Here is an 18,292-nt window from a genome sequence, read left to right as displayed (position 1 = left end):
TGACTTACTTATAGAGACTTATAAAGATTTTTAAATGGAAATGACACTGCACATTCCCCATTTTAATTTCACACTAACACCAGCCAAATCTTTTTAATAATCTAAACACAACTTCTAGACTGGGAGGGACTGCCATTCATTTTTTGATTCAATTCCAAAGTTCCTTTCAGAGTAATAAAACCATTTTCTAAGGAAGCAGTAGATGACCTTGTTTTATTATTTAAGCAGTTTGGTCTCTTTGATTTTTTCCAAACTCAGGGAGTAGTCCTCAAGGACATTTTCTTTATTCACAAGGGTTTTTAGAGGAAAGATGATGTCACCGTGGAGGTTGTCCAGCATGATGCTATGCTAACTGTTAGAAGGAGACTCCCAGAGAGAGACCTCTTCAAAGACACACCTAGATTTAGGTCTAGATCCACATCTAGTCTTTCTTAGGAAAAGGGCACTTTGGAAATAACTTGAAGGGACACAAAAATTTAGAAACAATTATAGGTATTTTTCAGTGTAAGCAATACCAAAATAATAAAGCAGAATCAACTCAGAAAAAGATAAAATTGGGTGTTATTGCATCATACTTTTACTTTAATTTTGCATTACATTTTCCTCTGGTAAAGATAACTAACATACATGAAGTATCTTAAAGTTATATTGAAGTTAAATAGCAAATGTATTAGGAAAATTCCTGTAATACACATATAATTTCTCTACCTTGTCCCCAGTTGATGGATTGCAATACTTTATCCAAATTCTTCTCTAAATTTCAAGAATGTAAATGCTACAGGTAAGCTGAAAACATAAAATTGATCACAAAATACTTTTGCCACATAATTCTTTAAAAATCTCAACGTTTACCTGGGCTGCATTCTACACAATGCAACCACATTATTGGGTCAGGCGTCCATGTTAATGACGTAAGCTCTCCCAAATCCTGTTTCTCATTATTTTTTTTTTTTTTTAAATAATTCACTAAATAGCTCTCAGTCTTTCCGCTTCTTTTCTAACCTATTATCAGACCTTGACTATGTTTCTCACCTACAGGATTCTCCATTTGTCTCCCTGAACAGGTTTGCTCACCTCAGTGTACCTTATAACCTGACCACGGAACTTTCCCCAGGCCAAGCCCTTGCTGATTTCTTCAGCTTGGTACACAAGACCTTAGACTTCTCTGGAAAACTTTGATCCTTCTTTTATGATGTCCTTATGTACACCCCAAGCTATCTCCTCCAGAAAAAAAACCTTCATTCTAGTTCTCTCTCTAAGGGCTTAACAGCTGTGCTGTTTTAGGCCTAAAACTCAAGGCTTCCTCTTTGTTTTTCATAACCCTCAACACCAGCTGATAGTTTATATGTATGTATAAAATGTAAAATATAAAAATATTGTAAGACTTGAACCGATATTAAAATTACCAATGTTTCATGCAGTTATTGCTATTTAAAAATCTAAGATATCTTAAAAATTTATGCTGAGCAACAGTCTCTAACTAAAGGGGCTTTTCAAAATTGTTTTTAAAATTTTTAAAATTCAGAATTATATTTATTTGAAGCTCTATTTCTTCCGTAAAATAAAAGCAGAGAAAGAAAAGTCAATCTGACTTTGAAAAGGTCTTTATTTTTCGAAGTGTTTTAAGGTGGATCCTCAATTATGTCATGTGGAGAAGAATTTCATTCTAGATGGCTAACAGAAGAACTTTTGTCTATAGAACTGACAAAATGTGCCTGAAAAATGTTCAGCAATTTTGAAAATAAATGTCAGGAAGTCGGCTCCACATTTCTCTTGCCGCAGGCTACCATTATTTGGCCATATAACCCTGGTTAGCAGTAGCCCTATATATTAACCCCATCAGCCATGTAAACAAAGTGGGGCAAGAGTCCTTGCTAATTGACTTAGAATTCTTCAATGTCAGACACAAAAAACTTGTTTGGTTTTCTCCCTAAATGTTACATTTGCAGATTGGCAATTTATGACAGATTTATATCTATAACCTTCAACAACAGCATGCACAAAAGTAACTCCGTTTTTTCAATCAGTAACTATGGCCTGTTAAATATGACAGAGACAGAAGAGAATTCAGGCTGGCCAAAGGACAGATGAAACCAGCCTTCACAAAGCCTTCAGCATCACAACATTGGTGATCTTAGCACTTTTAAATTTTCTATTGCTTATATTGTTTCTTCATTTTGTGACATTCTAGTGTATTAGTAATAATTTGAGGGTAGCCACAGATGCTCAAGAATATATCAGCTTAGATTTATTTGTATTTTTCTAATTCATATCTTGCAGCCCCACAAGGAGAAAATAAAGCACACCCCTAGATGAAATAGTCAATGGCTATATAATTTACACTTAAAATCCCATCATCAGTGCAGATTATGTAATATAATTTGTTGAATTTTTAAAGGTATTCTAGAAGTCCTGTGAGGACGGATTCAATGCATATAGAAAAAATGAAAAAGTAACAGATGTGAGGAACATTCTTTACTTTCTTGCCTGTGTTGTTCTGTGATATTACTTGTGCAGCTAAATCAAAACTCTACCTTCAAGTTAGTGACTTCAAGATTTCTCTGTAAAGAAGATTATCATGGCTTATATAGAATAGTGAAAAAATAAAACTCACTTTAGTGTCACTGAAGGATTAATTGGCCAATATAGGATGTTGATACAACTGGATGTTGTACAGCTTTTAAAAGATATCTGAAAATATTATTATAAATAAGGAAAAAGAAAATATTCTTACATTTATAAGATAAACATATGATTATTTTTATTTTATTTGTGTAGCTGAACGTATATTTATCATATATCAATAAATACTGAAAGGATATTGCAAAGAAATAGAAGCATAATTATAACTTATCATTTTGTCATGGAATTATGGATAATTATTAGCTTCTTTTTTATCTGCATTTCTAAAGTTCCTACAGTAAACATGTAACAATAATTACTTTTCAGATAAGAAAAACAAATAAAATATATTTTAAGTAAGTTTAATGGTCCTTCAGGAATAGAGATATAAATATATTATTATGATGATATGATCCATATGGCTATATGTATGTGTATGTATAATTTAAGATGTAGCACTAAAAATGTGTCCTCCAAAAATTGATTTTGATACTGTGTTGATAGGATTGCAAATGTGTGATCAACAAAATAATTTTCATTTCCATTTTGCATTCTGATTGCTTAGTACCTTGGAAATTTGAGTTCTATAGCCTTGCCTTAATCTTGTAGGCATTAATTCAAGGTTGGATACATTTTCAATTTTCCTCTTAATCAAATCTACGATCCAGAAACCAGGAAAGGAGATCATTGCAGCTGAGTTGCAACTGTGGTCCTTCTCCTCCAAAACTGAAGACCAGGCATGTGAGGAGTAAGAAGTTCATTTAGCCAAAACAAAGAAGATGAAAACCATGCTAGACATGTAAAATTATTCCACAGTGCTTCCCAAGATTGGCATAATTTTTAAAAAATATTTTAGTATATGAAAACACTTTAAAAAACCATGTGGTCACCTACATATTTAAAAAATGAAAAAAGGAGAAAAATATACATTTCCATAATGAACCACAAATATAATTTAAAAATTTATATTTAACCATAATGCTTAAAAAATACCTCAATTATACAAGTTAATCATTACAAATTAGTTTATAATTGCAAATTTAAATATTTAAAGCTACATAGAAGGCAAAGGTCCTTTTAGGTTTCCATGTTGGTTTTAAATGTATTCTTTCATAGCAATGTTTCTCCATCCCCATATTTTTTATAGTTCCCCCATGATTTTCCATTAAATCATGGGTCAAAGTAAGTACATGCAATTGTACCATTTTAAATTTATTTTATTAATATGTTTCTTCAATGAGATCATAGGGATTAGAGAACAAAGACCATATTAGCTTTTGCTCCCTCTGGTCCTACTGGCACCCAGCTCAATGATTGGCACAGAGTAACACTGCTTCATAGTTACCAATGAATGGCTGACAGTATCCAACAAATGAAATGAAAAGCTTATTCTGAATCAGCATCATTTCATTTACTTTGAAAACTGATTTTGAAACTTTGAAGTATATTTTAACTAAACACCTCTTTCCACAGCATTGTTTTACACTCTTTCTTTGAGGGATCATAATCTCTACAATAATTTGTAGGGTTATTATAAAAACTATACATTTAGCAGAATACCTGTCCATTAGTACATGATACTTGCCATTGTGGTAATTTGGAAACACTGCACAGTCCTAGAATAATATTAGCCTATATATAAATGCTTGCTTCATCACCTACCTGTGTGATTCTGGGCAAGTAATCTTAATTCCTTTGTATTTAAATATAAACATGCATAAAATAAAAATGTTTACAACTTAACCAGATGGGGTTGTAGCTGTGGATAATAAATAACATGTATAAAGCATCTGGTACATAGAAAGAATTTCCATAATATTAGTTTCAACTCCTGACGTAGTTAGACACTAAAACCAACTAGAGACCAAGTGACTGTGGTTATCTACTTTGTATAGGATTTCATGTCTTACACTCTGTTTAGGAAAACATCACTGAATTAAAAAAAAAAAACATGAAACATATTTTATCTATGAAGTTATCTAAGAATCATGGACTAGCTTTGCCAAAACAATAGATAATTGGCTCCTGGAAGGATCTCATTCATGACCTAATACCACTAATGCACAAAAGGTATCATCTCTATGTGGAAAAAAATGAAAGGCACAAAAAAGTTATAAACACAATGAAAAATCATCAATCATGATAAACATAATTTATCAAAGCAACAAAATCCACAGTAATTCATGAGAGCCTCTACAATTTGCTGTTCAAAGCAAATGACCAAAGTCCTGGAGTTCCCTATAAAGTAACAACACACCTGCCCATCTTGAAAATAGCATGCTACCAAATCTTTGGATCAGCTGGAAGAAAATGTGATTTCTTCAATAACACACTTTGTGACATATCTAATTTTTCTATGTATAATTAGTAGAGATTCATACTTCACAGGTGTGCAATTAAAGTTAATTGGGGTCTTGGTATTTAAAAAACCCCAACACTATAGGGTTTATGCAGCGATCATACTACCGGGTGGCTTTCCAATTTACAGATAAGAAAAAAAAAAAGAGTTACAGAAGTTGAAAAATGTAACCTAGTTCAAGAAGTTGGTAACTACCAAACCTGAGTGAATGTTGCACCATTTATTTTCTCCAAATCCTGCTTTCTTTATCTCCCACCCATGAACTGCTCACACCAAAGGATTAACAAGAGTTTGTCCACTATACAGAGTTCTCTGATGATCAGCAAAATAATAAAAGGGCAGGTAATCCAAGGAAGAACAGCAGATTGCTGGATGGTGCATCGATTTTAGAAGTGAACATAACTTTATAGATTATTTTGTTCAATCTCATCATAGAGTGAGGCTGAGCTAGGGAACACTAAGAAGTAGCCCGGGTCTCCCACTGTGACCTGACGACATCTTCCCATGATATCACTGTATAACAGTATTTCTTCCAAAACAATTGAGAGATGGTTCCACCCTACTTCTGCTTTTTACCTTGACTTTGTAGGAATTCAATAATTTAGGCTATGTAGCTTTCCTTGTATTGTTCTGAAACAAGCTGCCATGTCAACAGGACCTAAGCTTTAGCGGTGTGCTCTGTGAAAAAGGAAAGGAAATGTTCTATAAATAGGGTGATTTTCTTTAATGAAATGAGAAAACAAACAGTTGGTGAAGCGGTGTGTAGCATATTTATAAAGCCACTTCCACACAGCTAAGAAGATGAAACAACTCTCAATCCATTTGTGGCTGCATCGTAGTTTAAGGACATGATTGAATCCACGATCAACAGTTGTTCCAAAACACCTGGTTGGAACAGAATGGGAAATTTTGTAGGAGCCTGCTCCAGGAAATAATGCAGGGCTCAACTTTGTTCTGCTCTGATCCCTGTTTGACTGGACACACTCAGCAATCAGATATTTGATTTGTCTCACGTGTGCCCTTTCTTCTTTCCAAACAGATACTATTTTTATGTATGTTTGTTTTCCTTAAACTCTTTGCATCTTTGAGGGACAGTTCTGCCCTCCCTCAGTTCATGATGTTTTCACTCCTTTATTGCTGGCTGCAATATTTTGCATGTCCAACATATAATTCTAACTAATTCAGAACAATCGATCTGTAGTGGCAAAAAATAAAATAACAGCAAATTTAAAGATCTTAATGTGATTTTCTTTGTGATTCTAGAGCCTGGAAACCCCTCCTTCCACAAAATAGAATGAATGTTCTGGTGAGTTAAACAAAGAAGGCTGGTTTTAAATAAGGGCTGAGGAAAGCAGTTAAAAATTTTAAAAAGTGGATCCATTACCTTCCTTGGAAAGGTTTAAAGCAAAGGAGACACTTCCTCGCTAGCTACAACTGGCCTGTTCTGGCTTTTGGCTATTATCACTCTGTCTCTTCATTCCTTGGCAGGTGAGCTAAACAACTTAGTTTTTGTTTGGTGGTGCAGAATTGCAGCATAAGTAGGGAAATTCCATTTTTGTTTGGTCAGTCTTTGGACAGATGCTTAGCCCAAACCAGTAGAGTCTTATGAATTTTATTTTCCAGCAGGAGCCTCTTTAATGCATTCCCATAACTGCATGGGCCTGTCTCATTCCCTGACAGGACCATGCAGTTATGAGTTATACATCCAATTGGGAAGCAGTCACTGTCCAAGTTCTCAGAGCTGAAAGTGCTAAAGATAACTACATGCAAGATATTTTGGAAGAAATTGATCCAGGTTGACTGCCACAAATGTTTGTTTCAAAGAAGTAATCCTATACTGAGACTTGAAAAAATTTAGTCCCTGGAAGGATTGGGAGGAAACAGAATTCCAACGAGAATGGGTAGCACATGTTCTCTGGATAGAGAAAGGGAGCAGTAGTACCAAAATATCAAAAGATTAGAAACATCTTAATCTATTAAATAAGCAAGTTTTGTCTTTCAGTTACTAAATGAGCAATGGTAATGAATTTCAAATCAACACTGTGTCAGCTTTCTATTACTGGAACAAACACCATAAATACAAATATTTATAATGAGAAAAGGTTTATTTTGACTCACAGGTTTGCAGCTTTCTGTCTATGATTGACTGATCCCATTACTTTGGGCCTGAGGTGGTGTATCATGGTGGGAGTACTTGGTGGCACATTCACTTCATTGAGGAAAACATCAAAAGAGAGAAAGAGCAGAAGACCAGGTCCCCAAATTCCCTTCCAGGTTCCCAGATTCCCTTTGAGGGCAAATGTCCAATGACTTATACCTCCCACTAGGCCCCACTTCTTAAATATCTACTATCTGCCTACAAAACCACTCTGGGGAAAAAGCCCTTAAAATATAAGGTTTAAAAACATCACATTAAAACATCACATACTTCCTCTAAAACCTTGGACTGGTCTCACTTTCTTTATCTGTAAATAAGGATATACTATCTAAAGCCACACAGAATAGGGATGATGGTTAAATGAGAAAAATTCCTGTTGTACATTAATCATTATGCCTTGCACAAAGTATTCTAGCTCTTATTAATTAATTGCCAGGTCTAGATTAGGTTATTCTGATGCAAAACAAGAGGTATGTTTATAAAATTCCAGAGGTCATTTAAATGTCATTCTTTATAAATTTAATTTATCTAATTATTTGCATGTTCATATATACTTTATATATGTATGTATGTATATATAGAGAGAGTAAGAGGTAGCTTACTAGGCTGTTGTACATATGTATATATATGCATATATACAACAGTGCACAGGCTGGCATAAAGAAAGAAAAAGATGAGATCACAATTCACAGAGTTGAGAAGTTAAAATAGATTAGAAGCAAGCTGAATGAAAAAACTACCACTCTGGGGTTTTTAACTGTGACCTGAAACTATATTTGTTCTTAAATGATTTCTTAAATGGCTTCAAGATTCTGGGAGCTGGGTATCCTTGTGTGACCTCAGATAAACCTGCCTGTGAAGCCCTTCTGGCCTAAATGCATAGTAACTGGGCTGGACTGAAAAAGCAAGAGTCTGATCAGTCTGTGTTTGGTTTTCCTTAAAGATGCCCCTTCCCCATTCAAATGCAAGCAATGTTTTACTGAAAAAGGCAGTTCCTCAGCTAAGGACTGGTTTCCTACAACCTCAAAAGGAGCTTTGACATTTCTTTCTGGAATTCTGAAGAGAAATGTTAAATATTTACTAGAGTAAAAGGTAGCTTACTAGGCTAATCTGTTTAATGTTTACCAGAATCTTTTTTTTTTTTTTTTAATGAACAACTCTGCGATAGGCCCAATAGGGAATATCCATTGTTTCTGTTTAATCTCGTTTTTATCTTAACTACTTATGGGAACAAGTCTTGAAAAGAAAAAATAAGTAAATAAAGTTTACCATGTTAAAATTGTTACCTTTTTGCAAGCCAAAATCTGCAGTGCCTTTCCTCTGGTTTATGGTCTCTGTCGGGTGATGTACTGTGTTGTCAAAATCATAAGCTCTGCTAAACTATAAGCCCCTCTAGAAAAAGGCTTATTCCACTGATTCCTGTGTGCTAATGCTGTGTCTACTACTGAAGGAGTTTTGTGTGAATAAAAGGGTAAATGGACAAACAAGTAAATCTTGTTAGAAAGATAAGATGTATCTACATATATATCTATGAAGAAACACGAATTATCACAAAGCAGCATATAGCTAAGTGAGAAAAAATAAGCAGAAACATATTGTCTTTACTTCATAAAAATACAACTAGTTACTGGTTGTTTGTAGACACTGAAATAATATTAAATTGAAATAAGAGTATTGTTTTCATTAAAATAGCTGCTTGGAAAGAATGATCTTTTAAGAAAATTTGAACTAATCCTATTTCTATCAACAAATCTTCAGCAATTTTGTTGTTTCTCTAACCAAACATTCAATTTAATAAACACAGACTGATAACATATCATGACACTGCTTCTTGCAGTTGACTGAAATTGTTGTTATTTACTGACTCTATATATCTCATGCTTGCAAGAAGTTTTGGGTTATATAAGCAAAATTAATCTAAAAAAACTTTAAAAACACATCATTATCGGATAAGGTCAAGACTTTTTCTAAATATGAATTCTACTAAAGAAGAAAAGAATAATAGATGGTTAAAATTTTTGAAGGTTGGGGATACAATTCTTTGGAAGAATCTTTACCTAGCATGTGCAGGGCCTCTGGGTTCAATATCCACCATTGCAAAAGAAAAAAAAAATGAGGGTTATAAGTTTAAAGAATTACTCTCTGATAATTAATTCATCTCTTTTTAAAAAATCTCTATTATTTTTCTTTACAGCAATAATGCATACACATTAATTGCTCTATATCCAAACTCATATTTAAATATATAAAATCTGATTATTTCAAGACATACACAAAAAATGTAATGCATGCTGATTGAAAAGAAAATCAAACATTACTGAATATTGGAGAAAGGAAAAGTCCTCCATTATATAGAGAAAAGTTCTAACCCTGATAGAAGTGTACCTATTTTTGCTGGGTTTGTTTTTGAAATTGTCATTTCAATTTGCATAGAATATCTTTTTCTATACCTTGATTTTTAGTCTATCTATTCTCTTACAAGTGAAATGAGTCTCTTAGAACCAGCATATGTTTGAATCTTGTTTTTTAATCTTTTCAGCCACCGTATGCCTTTATATTGGATAATTTCATCCATTTATATTCAGTGTAATTATTAGTATGTAAGGACTTACAACTACCACTTTGTAAACTGTTTTTTAGTTATTTTACAGGTCCCTTTGTTTCTTTCTTCCCCCAAAGTCCTAACCTTATGGAGAGAGATATCTGGGAATCGGAAGAGCATAAGTCATGCTATAGCTCTCAAATTAACAGCCCTATCCACTTACCAGCAAAGTTAGTAATGAAATTTTTAAAAAGCATGAGTCCATCATCATTTCAAACAATCTATAAATGCATATTTAAAATAGAATTTTCTAATCTATTACATATTCATCTGATTGGATCACAGTAACTGACATGTTTAGATGAACAGTCAAACTAGGTAAAGTAACACATATGTTGATGTCCATGATTTTAGAGCCAAGATTTAGTTAATTACAGCATTCCAATTACTGTTGGTAGCACTTGAATACACTTAGCAATTTAGCCCCTGTAGGTGCTTGTTCATCTTGAGAGAATAGATAGAATACCATAGCCTTGAGAGAATACTACTTAGGTTGCAATCACCCTTCCTCTTCTTTGAATAAAAAATGTACCAGTTTTAACCAATGGCTTTAAACATGAACATCCCAGAACATTCTGGAACAATTTGACCTTATACAGATTCCTCTTATACAAGACTTATCAGCTCCCTTCTTTGATAAGTGAGAGTGCTGACTGGTGGCTATGATGTCATTTCTCCACTACTTTTATCTTATTAGATGCCACAGTGAAAAATGTATTTCACTACTTTTTGCCCAGTTAGAGGTCATAACTTTTTTGCCCCAAACCTCAATTCTCTGCCTCTAATTATTCTCTTAAAAATCAATTTTTATTTATTTATCATCTAAAAGTCAATTTTCACCAAGTATTCATTTATTGAGCACTACCACATGCATAGAACAGGTAGGAATGAGACAGAAGAGGTAGAGGAAGAGCCTAAATAGAAAGGAAAAAAACATATTGACCAATTAACATGATTAAAAATTAGCCTAGTCATGTGCATAAATAAATAAATAAATAAATAAATATATTTATATAAAAATATAAATATATATTTATGTTTTTAAAAGTAGTAATTGCCAGAGGAGAGAAATAAAGAAAGAAAGAGAAATGTCAGCAGAAAGAGAAATGTCAACCATTTGAATAGCTCCTGCTATACTCATGGAAATGGAAACTTGCTCAGCATTGAAGAATATAAAGTAATTTGTCATGGTGTGATAAAGAGAAAATGACATCAAGGTAGATAGATAGGAACATTGCATAGCAATTGTTCCTTTCATTACAAAGTCAAAATGCTTCATAAATCAGTAACCAAATACAGAAGCAGACAATTTAAAACTCTTCGTGTAAAGGGTGAATGTGTCTGTATGGGCAGGGGAGATGGGAAGCAAGACAACAGCATATAGAGCAGTTCAAATCACATATATTCAAAATCTGTTAATTCTTTTAAATGAGAACATATAACAGCATTTAAACTCCCCTAAGATTTATCCCTGTCATGATTCTCAACAGTGTGATTAATCCTATGAGCCTTTGAGCCATCAGACACATACCTCAATGGCAGAGGCTCCCCATAGAGATTGCCTTGGGGAGGGTGTCCCAATGCCTAAGGAGAGTACAGGTAGGAAACTTGCTCTCTCAGTGTGATATAAGTAACAAGAAAGTGACTGTGCCCTAAATGATTTCTCTGATTAAGGGGTAAGGAGGATGGAGGCTCTAGAATTAAGGACTATGTACTGACAGTTGTACTCTTGGACTCATTCACTCATTCTACAATTGTCCTGGGGCATTTTACCTATGATATACCAGAGACTGTGCTACATCAAGGATTCAAAACTGAAAAAAAAATAATAATAATAATAGAGCAATCACATGTTCTTCCCTCTGCCTTATTTCTCCCCACATGTATACCCTTCTTCCACATTTCAGTGTTCTACACCTGGCCCTTTAAAATCCTTCAGGGATCAGTTTTAATTAACATTTAATAGTCCCCTCCTTCAGGGTTCAGTTTTAATTAACAATTACTAGTCCCCTTCTTCTACAGAGATGGTCTTCTCTTCTATCCTCTCTAATGGAAGTCTATTCTTTTTCTTTGGCATATTTCTCCCAATTTACCATTACGTTCTTATTTGTCTGTTGACCCCTTTTAATTTTTCTCTCCCCAAATAGAAGGACTTTTCTCTGACAGCAGAAACCCAATCTGTTTTGTTTACCATTTTATGCTCACTGTCTCACAGAGTGCTGGCATAGAGTTATGGTGAGCATCATAATGAACATGCTGTTCAGGAGGGAAATTGCCATGGAACTGAGGATTAGGTATGCAATGGCTATTATCTCCTACTTGTTATAGGGTGACCATCTGTCCCAGTTTGCCCAGAACAGAGAGACTTCCTAAATTCACCACTGAAACTGGGATGGTTTTAGGTAATCATATGGTTTTTCATCCTTGTAAATTAAAGGCATAGTTTTCAAGACAGTGGAGGTTGCAATATATGACTAAGAATAGCATGAATCATAACATTGATTTCACATTTTTCACGTTATTAGAGAAAAATCTAACTACACTGCAGTCCTTTAAGATAGAAAGGTAAGAGACTATTATCCCTGTGTTAACAAATGGGGAAATTGAGGCTTATAGAGTTTAAAAGATTTCTCCGGAGTCATTTGCCTAATAAATACAGTAAGGTTACTAGAAGTCATGCCTTTGAAAGAAGCCTACCGCCATGCCTCACCCAACACATCACACTGTAGAACTAACTCACGTAGCTATTAAACTTGAGACCTTGGCCTAATTAACACCACATTTCTAGTAAATAAGCAATTTGACATAAGTGAATATTAATACCTGAAATAAAACCTAAAATAACCTCTTATAATTTCTACAGCAAGGACAATATTTCAGTCAGAAATGTTTTCTGTGAATTGGTATTTGGTTCAGATCTTCAGAACGTTTGTAGCTATATGTTTTTGATTTCCAATGTCATGTTGTTAATTGTTTTCCTGACACTGCCTCATTATATTTGTGACCTTTGTCTATTTTTTGACGCTCATGCTACCATTTTGTGACCCATGTGTCACAGAGCCTCACTAATGGTAGGAATGTTTTCCTTCATCCATTGTTCAGCTCCTCTGACAGAGCCTCAAAAATCAATCAACCATAGGTAATTAGAAACTACAGAATTTTAAAAAACAAATCTTGGAACAAGGATCCAAAAAAGGTGCTTTTTAACCCATTAGAGTGTAATGCATGTAAGTTAAACTAGTCACACTTAAATACCATGGATGTTTTTAATCACACCATTTCCCTTGTGAATGCTTAGGAAAATCATTCCATTTTAGTTGTTTTCTTGATGAGTCTGGCAAAACTAAAAGTCACTAAATATCAAAAACAAAGGTCTATAAGCTAGCAAGAGATGAAATATTGGAACAAGTCAATGTTTTCTTGTCTACGTGTTAGAGAGTTTCAGCCTGCGGTTCACTTGAAAAAAAGCTTCTTTAAACATGAAATCCATTAAGTGTTAAACCAAAGCATGTCACCTGCCATAAATAAATTGGTTAGGGTAGATCCATACCATTTTTCTTCCAATTTAGGTGGGGGGCGGGCGGGAAGGAAAGACCAAAAGGCAAATTATTGATCTGGAATTCAGAAATCACATTACCATTGATCTTAAGTGTAAAATGAAGTAATAAACTGAGATGATCATAACCTGGGAATAAAGAAAACAGATTCTCTAGATGGTCAGCCGGGCTCCAGCTCCTGCTGACAAGTGTAAGGAAGGTTTTCCAAGGAGGGCTAGTGTCTCCTTACCCCACTGGCTGGGTTTTATGCAGACCCCATGGGGTGAGCCACACATTTGGAAAGCAGATGGGCCAGGAAGAGCAGTTAACTCCCCTCCTGATCTCCCCGTGTTCCCAGGGTACCCCTCTCCTTCCATGGACGCTGCTTTCTTTTCTTTTCAAAGGAGTAAGTGTTCTTTAGCTTCCAAAACGATCATTTTTCATACGTGGATGAAAAGAAAACAGTAAGAATTCTTGTCGTTAAGGCCACTTTACATCAAGGCTGGGAAGAAAGTAGTCATAGAACCAAAGACCTGTGTTAGTAAATGTTTTTAATTTAGCTATCTCCTCTTGACATAAATCTTGTAATTAACCAAAATCAAAAAGAAGTAGGATCTTAAAACATTTGGAAAAGTGCTGAAACTGGAATAAAGTTCTGAATATATTCAGATACAGCAGGTTTACTAGCACAGCATGTAAAAAGCGGGGGAAACATTTAATAAGCTCACAGTCAAGACAGTGTCTTTGTTCCCCAATGAAGAATGAGGTAGATGGTGTTTGGAGAAAACTTAATAAATGAAACTCCTAGACTATTTTGGATGGATGATCATAAATATGAAAGAAAGGATAGTAAATACTTAAAATCTCCAAGTAAAACAGAAATAACAATACTAACATTAGTCAAAGTCAAGCATGTGGTACAAAGCATTAAAATTCAGCCATTTTCTTTAAGACAACAGCTAAACTGAACAAATAATAGACCTGCTTTTATAGGTGAATAAAATTGTATCGAAATGAATTAAAACATCAAAGAAAAATAAGTACGAGGACAATAAAAATAGAAGATTTTAACAATCCATTAACAGTCCATAAACAGCAAATAAAACACACAAATTAAAGAGAAAAATCTGTGTTACTGTTAATAAAACAGAATTCATTTTAAACATTTTATTGTGTTAGCAATAAAAATGCACAGGTATCTCAAGTGGCAATGGAACAATCAAAAACACTGGTAGAATGTCTGGGGGCAAAAAATTATCTTATAAAATAAAAAAATTTTGCATGTATGACTACATTTTTGAAATGAAACTACTTAGAGATTTAAACTGAAATATTTTGTCAATAAAAAAGTACTTAAGAGTCAGGAGTGTGGTGTATGCCTGTAATCCCAACCGCTGGGAAGACCAAGGCAAGAGATTGCAAGTTCGAGGCCAGTCTTAGCAAATTCTTAGCGAGAATCTGCCTCAAAAAAAAAACGAGGGCTGGGGATGTACTCAGTTGTAAATGACCCTCAACTCAGTTCCCAGTACTAAAAGAAAAAAGAAAAGAAAAAGAAAAATCATCATTATCATCATCATCTACTTAGAAATAAAAATTTAAATGCCATAAATTAAATCTAATAAATATGATATAATTAATTTCATGCTTTTATAGTTTTCAAATACTTTATGTAGTAAATGAATAAATAGTATTCATAAATAATTGATATTTTAAAATGTTTATTATTTCAAAATGTGAAAATAAGATGAAATTCAAAAATTTTTAAAGAGGGAGGAAAATCCCAAGGAAAGCAAATATAAGGGAATAACTAACATAAAATTTAAAATTAGGAAAAAAAAAAAGAGAAATTGTTTAAAATGATAGCTGGTCTTTTGGATGAAAGGCAGCAAAGTTGACATACTTTTCAGAAATCTTATGAAATAACAACAGATTTTAAAATAAGAAAGGAGTTATTCAAACACTAAAAAGGAAATGTAAACATTTTAAGAGAACACTAGCTACATAGTTTTACAAATAAATTTATAACTTAAATGAAATGGATGTTTTCTTGGGAAATAGAAATTGTTAAAATTGGCTAAAGAAGAAATGTAAAACCTACACAAATGACTCATATCAGTAAAAACCAAAATTTACCCACAAAGAAAATGTCAGAGCTAGTATTAATATCAGTAATCCTTTCACACTTTTATAAAACATTTATTTCCATCTTATCCAATTTGTCCTGAAATATTAGAAAGAGGAGGCAATGTCACTTGCTGAGTATACATGAGCGCTATGATACAGGTAATGATGTCCTACTTAAGGTCCAGTGTTTTTTTTTTTTTCACTGTAGAGCAGCAGTCTGTTACTCTCCATTGTAATAAAGCAATTGTTTCTTACAAAAACATGATCATTTTCCTTTTCTGAATCCATTTTACAGAGGAAAACTCTAAACTCATTTTACAGGCAGGCTAATTCTCACCTTGAATCTCTTTTCTTGCTCCATTCATTGGATTTCTTCTTTACTGCATAGATAAGGAGATTTGAGGGCCAATCTTCAGTCCTGTTTCTCATTTATTTTACCTTGCCATCTGTTCTACTCAGCTGTTGCTGTTCCAAGTTGAGATGAGCAACTAAGAGGTTCCATCTTCCCACCTCTTACTGCATGTAGTTAATGAGTAGATTTCAAAATCCAGTGCCCTGAACACTAAGACCTGTGGGTTAACATCTGTTTTCTAGCTCTCTGAATGGTCCTAGCTTCTACAACATCCCTGACACCTCACAATGCCTGGTATGAAGAGGAAGTCAATTTTAAGATCTCCAGATAATTCTAAGATCAGGGATGTATCCTCCTCAGTGACTCTTAGTATTTGGAATAAAATAATCTCTTGGGATTTCAAGCTTCTAAATTTCTCTAAATTCCTCTAAATAAATCCACAATTGCAAAAAAAGCAGGCATTTTTTTAAAATCCCAAATTATATACTTATCACTTTTAAATCCTTAAAAAAAATGAATAAGGAGAAAATAGTGTGATAATTGAATTGATGACTTCCCAAAACTATTTCTTTTGACCAATTTAATTTTAAAACTTCTTTTCATCTTCATTGTATAAATTTATGATACTACATCACTGAGAGATTTTCACAGAAGAGAATGTGCAGAAAATACAATTTTCACACAGAAATTTTGGTGGTAAGAATTAAGGAATCATCCCTTAGTTAATTCATTTTGTTAAGATTTTGGAATAGTTTATTTGGCATCTCAACTACTCTGCTTGCACAGTGAATACAATTCAGACAATTCAGTTAATCTATTCACCCCAAATTTAATGATATTTAAGCTAGTCTGCATAGTGTACATAATCAATTTTATTATATCACATTGATGGGCTCTTGTTACAAAATCTAGGAACCACAGAAAAGCTTTGAGAAACTTAGAAGACATCCTAAATTTTTCCTTCTCTCAGTCCCGTCAATCTGCCATTTACCTAACATTTTCATTTCCATACCTTCATATCCACAATCCCTGACCTCTCTTCCATTCTGACCATCAGTGATTTAATCTGATCACCATAATGGCTTCATAATTCATCCTTTTTCCAGCCTTCCATTTCCATAGAAATCCAGTACCTGATAATCTTGCCGATCTGGTCTATTGAAGATCTTTTGATAGTTTCCTCTCGCCTTCAGAACAACAACAAAAGAAAAAAGAAAGAAAAAAAAAAAAAAAACAAGCATATTACAAGGCATCCCAAGTGCTTCATGGCCTCAAGTCTTCTTACTCCTATATTACCTCTCCCTACTATTTCCTTCTCATTGTGTCTTGGGAATTATACCTGTGACTCTTAAGGAATTTTCAAGCTTTCATCTCCAGACTTTGTTCACATTTGTCCTTCTTTCCAGAACATCCTTCCTCTCTTTCCTATCTTCACGTAGGTAATTCTTTCTTACCTTCATTTGCAGTTCAAGTATCATTCCTTCTCAGATACAATGCTCCCTCTGACCCCCATCCCATGCCCTGTCCAAATTAGGATACTACTCTCAAAGGGCTTTGATAGGTCCCTGTGGATTCCTCCTCTATTAAGTGATATATTGAAATCATTTATTCTGTTTGTCCTTAGACTGTATATCGTCACATGATGGTGAATATATCTGTGTTATTTTCATAAATTCAGAACCTAGACCAACTTTGGTACATTTACTATTCAAAATGTCTTCATTAACTGAATCATATAATAAAAACAGAGTTACATGGTAGCTGTGTAATCATGAGCAAAATATTTACTTTCAGTGTCTTCATCTATGAAATGAATATAATGTCATGTCTGCTTCCTGAGATTTATAAAAAAAATCAAATGATATCATCCAAAACAGTTTATTGTGTCCAGTACTTTGGCTGTGTTATTAAACAGCAAGTTTAATAATCCTCCCAAGTTTCAAATTTCTTATCTACTGAGACTTTAATGTTAATGCTACCTCCAAATGATTATATGAAGTAATGCACATAAAAGATGTAATGGAGCTTCACACATGTTAAATACCTAATAAAAATTGGCTGTGATCCTCATCATTATTAACTTTTGATTTGGAAAGAATATTTAAGACCACTGAGTGACACAGATTATAATGAAGATGCTTTTGACTCCAAAAATCAGTGTTACTTAGATGGTTCCAGATTTTTGCTAGACACACCAAAGGGATAAATTTGTTAAAACAGAAATTCAATGTTTCTTGGGAATAATGACTTAAATATTAATTGATTATTGTTATTCATATGTGGAATTTATTTGCACCTGATAGACACAAATTATTTTCAAAATTTATATTAGATTTTTTTTTCCCTAGAATTCAAAAGATTTTTAATGAAGGGCATAATAATAGCAATGTACATATCTAGGGCAATATATTTTGACATTCTTCAACTACTTTGGAACATGAAGCATCAAGGGAAGCAGAAATAGCACAGATAAAAAGAAAAAGAAATTAAGAATGACTTTAGAGAAAGCAAAGGAAACATGATTTTCATTTGACCTACA

The sequence above is a fragment of the Callospermophilus lateralis genome, chromosome 4 (assembly GCF_048772815.1).
Source record: "Callospermophilus lateralis isolate mCalLat2 chromosome 4, mCalLat2.hap1, whole genome shotgun sequence".
Taxonomy (NCBI): Eukaryota; Metazoa; Chordata; class Mammalia; order Rodentia; family Sciuridae; genus Callospermophilus; species Callospermophilus lateralis.
Note: the sequence above shows the minus strand (reverse complement) of the source record.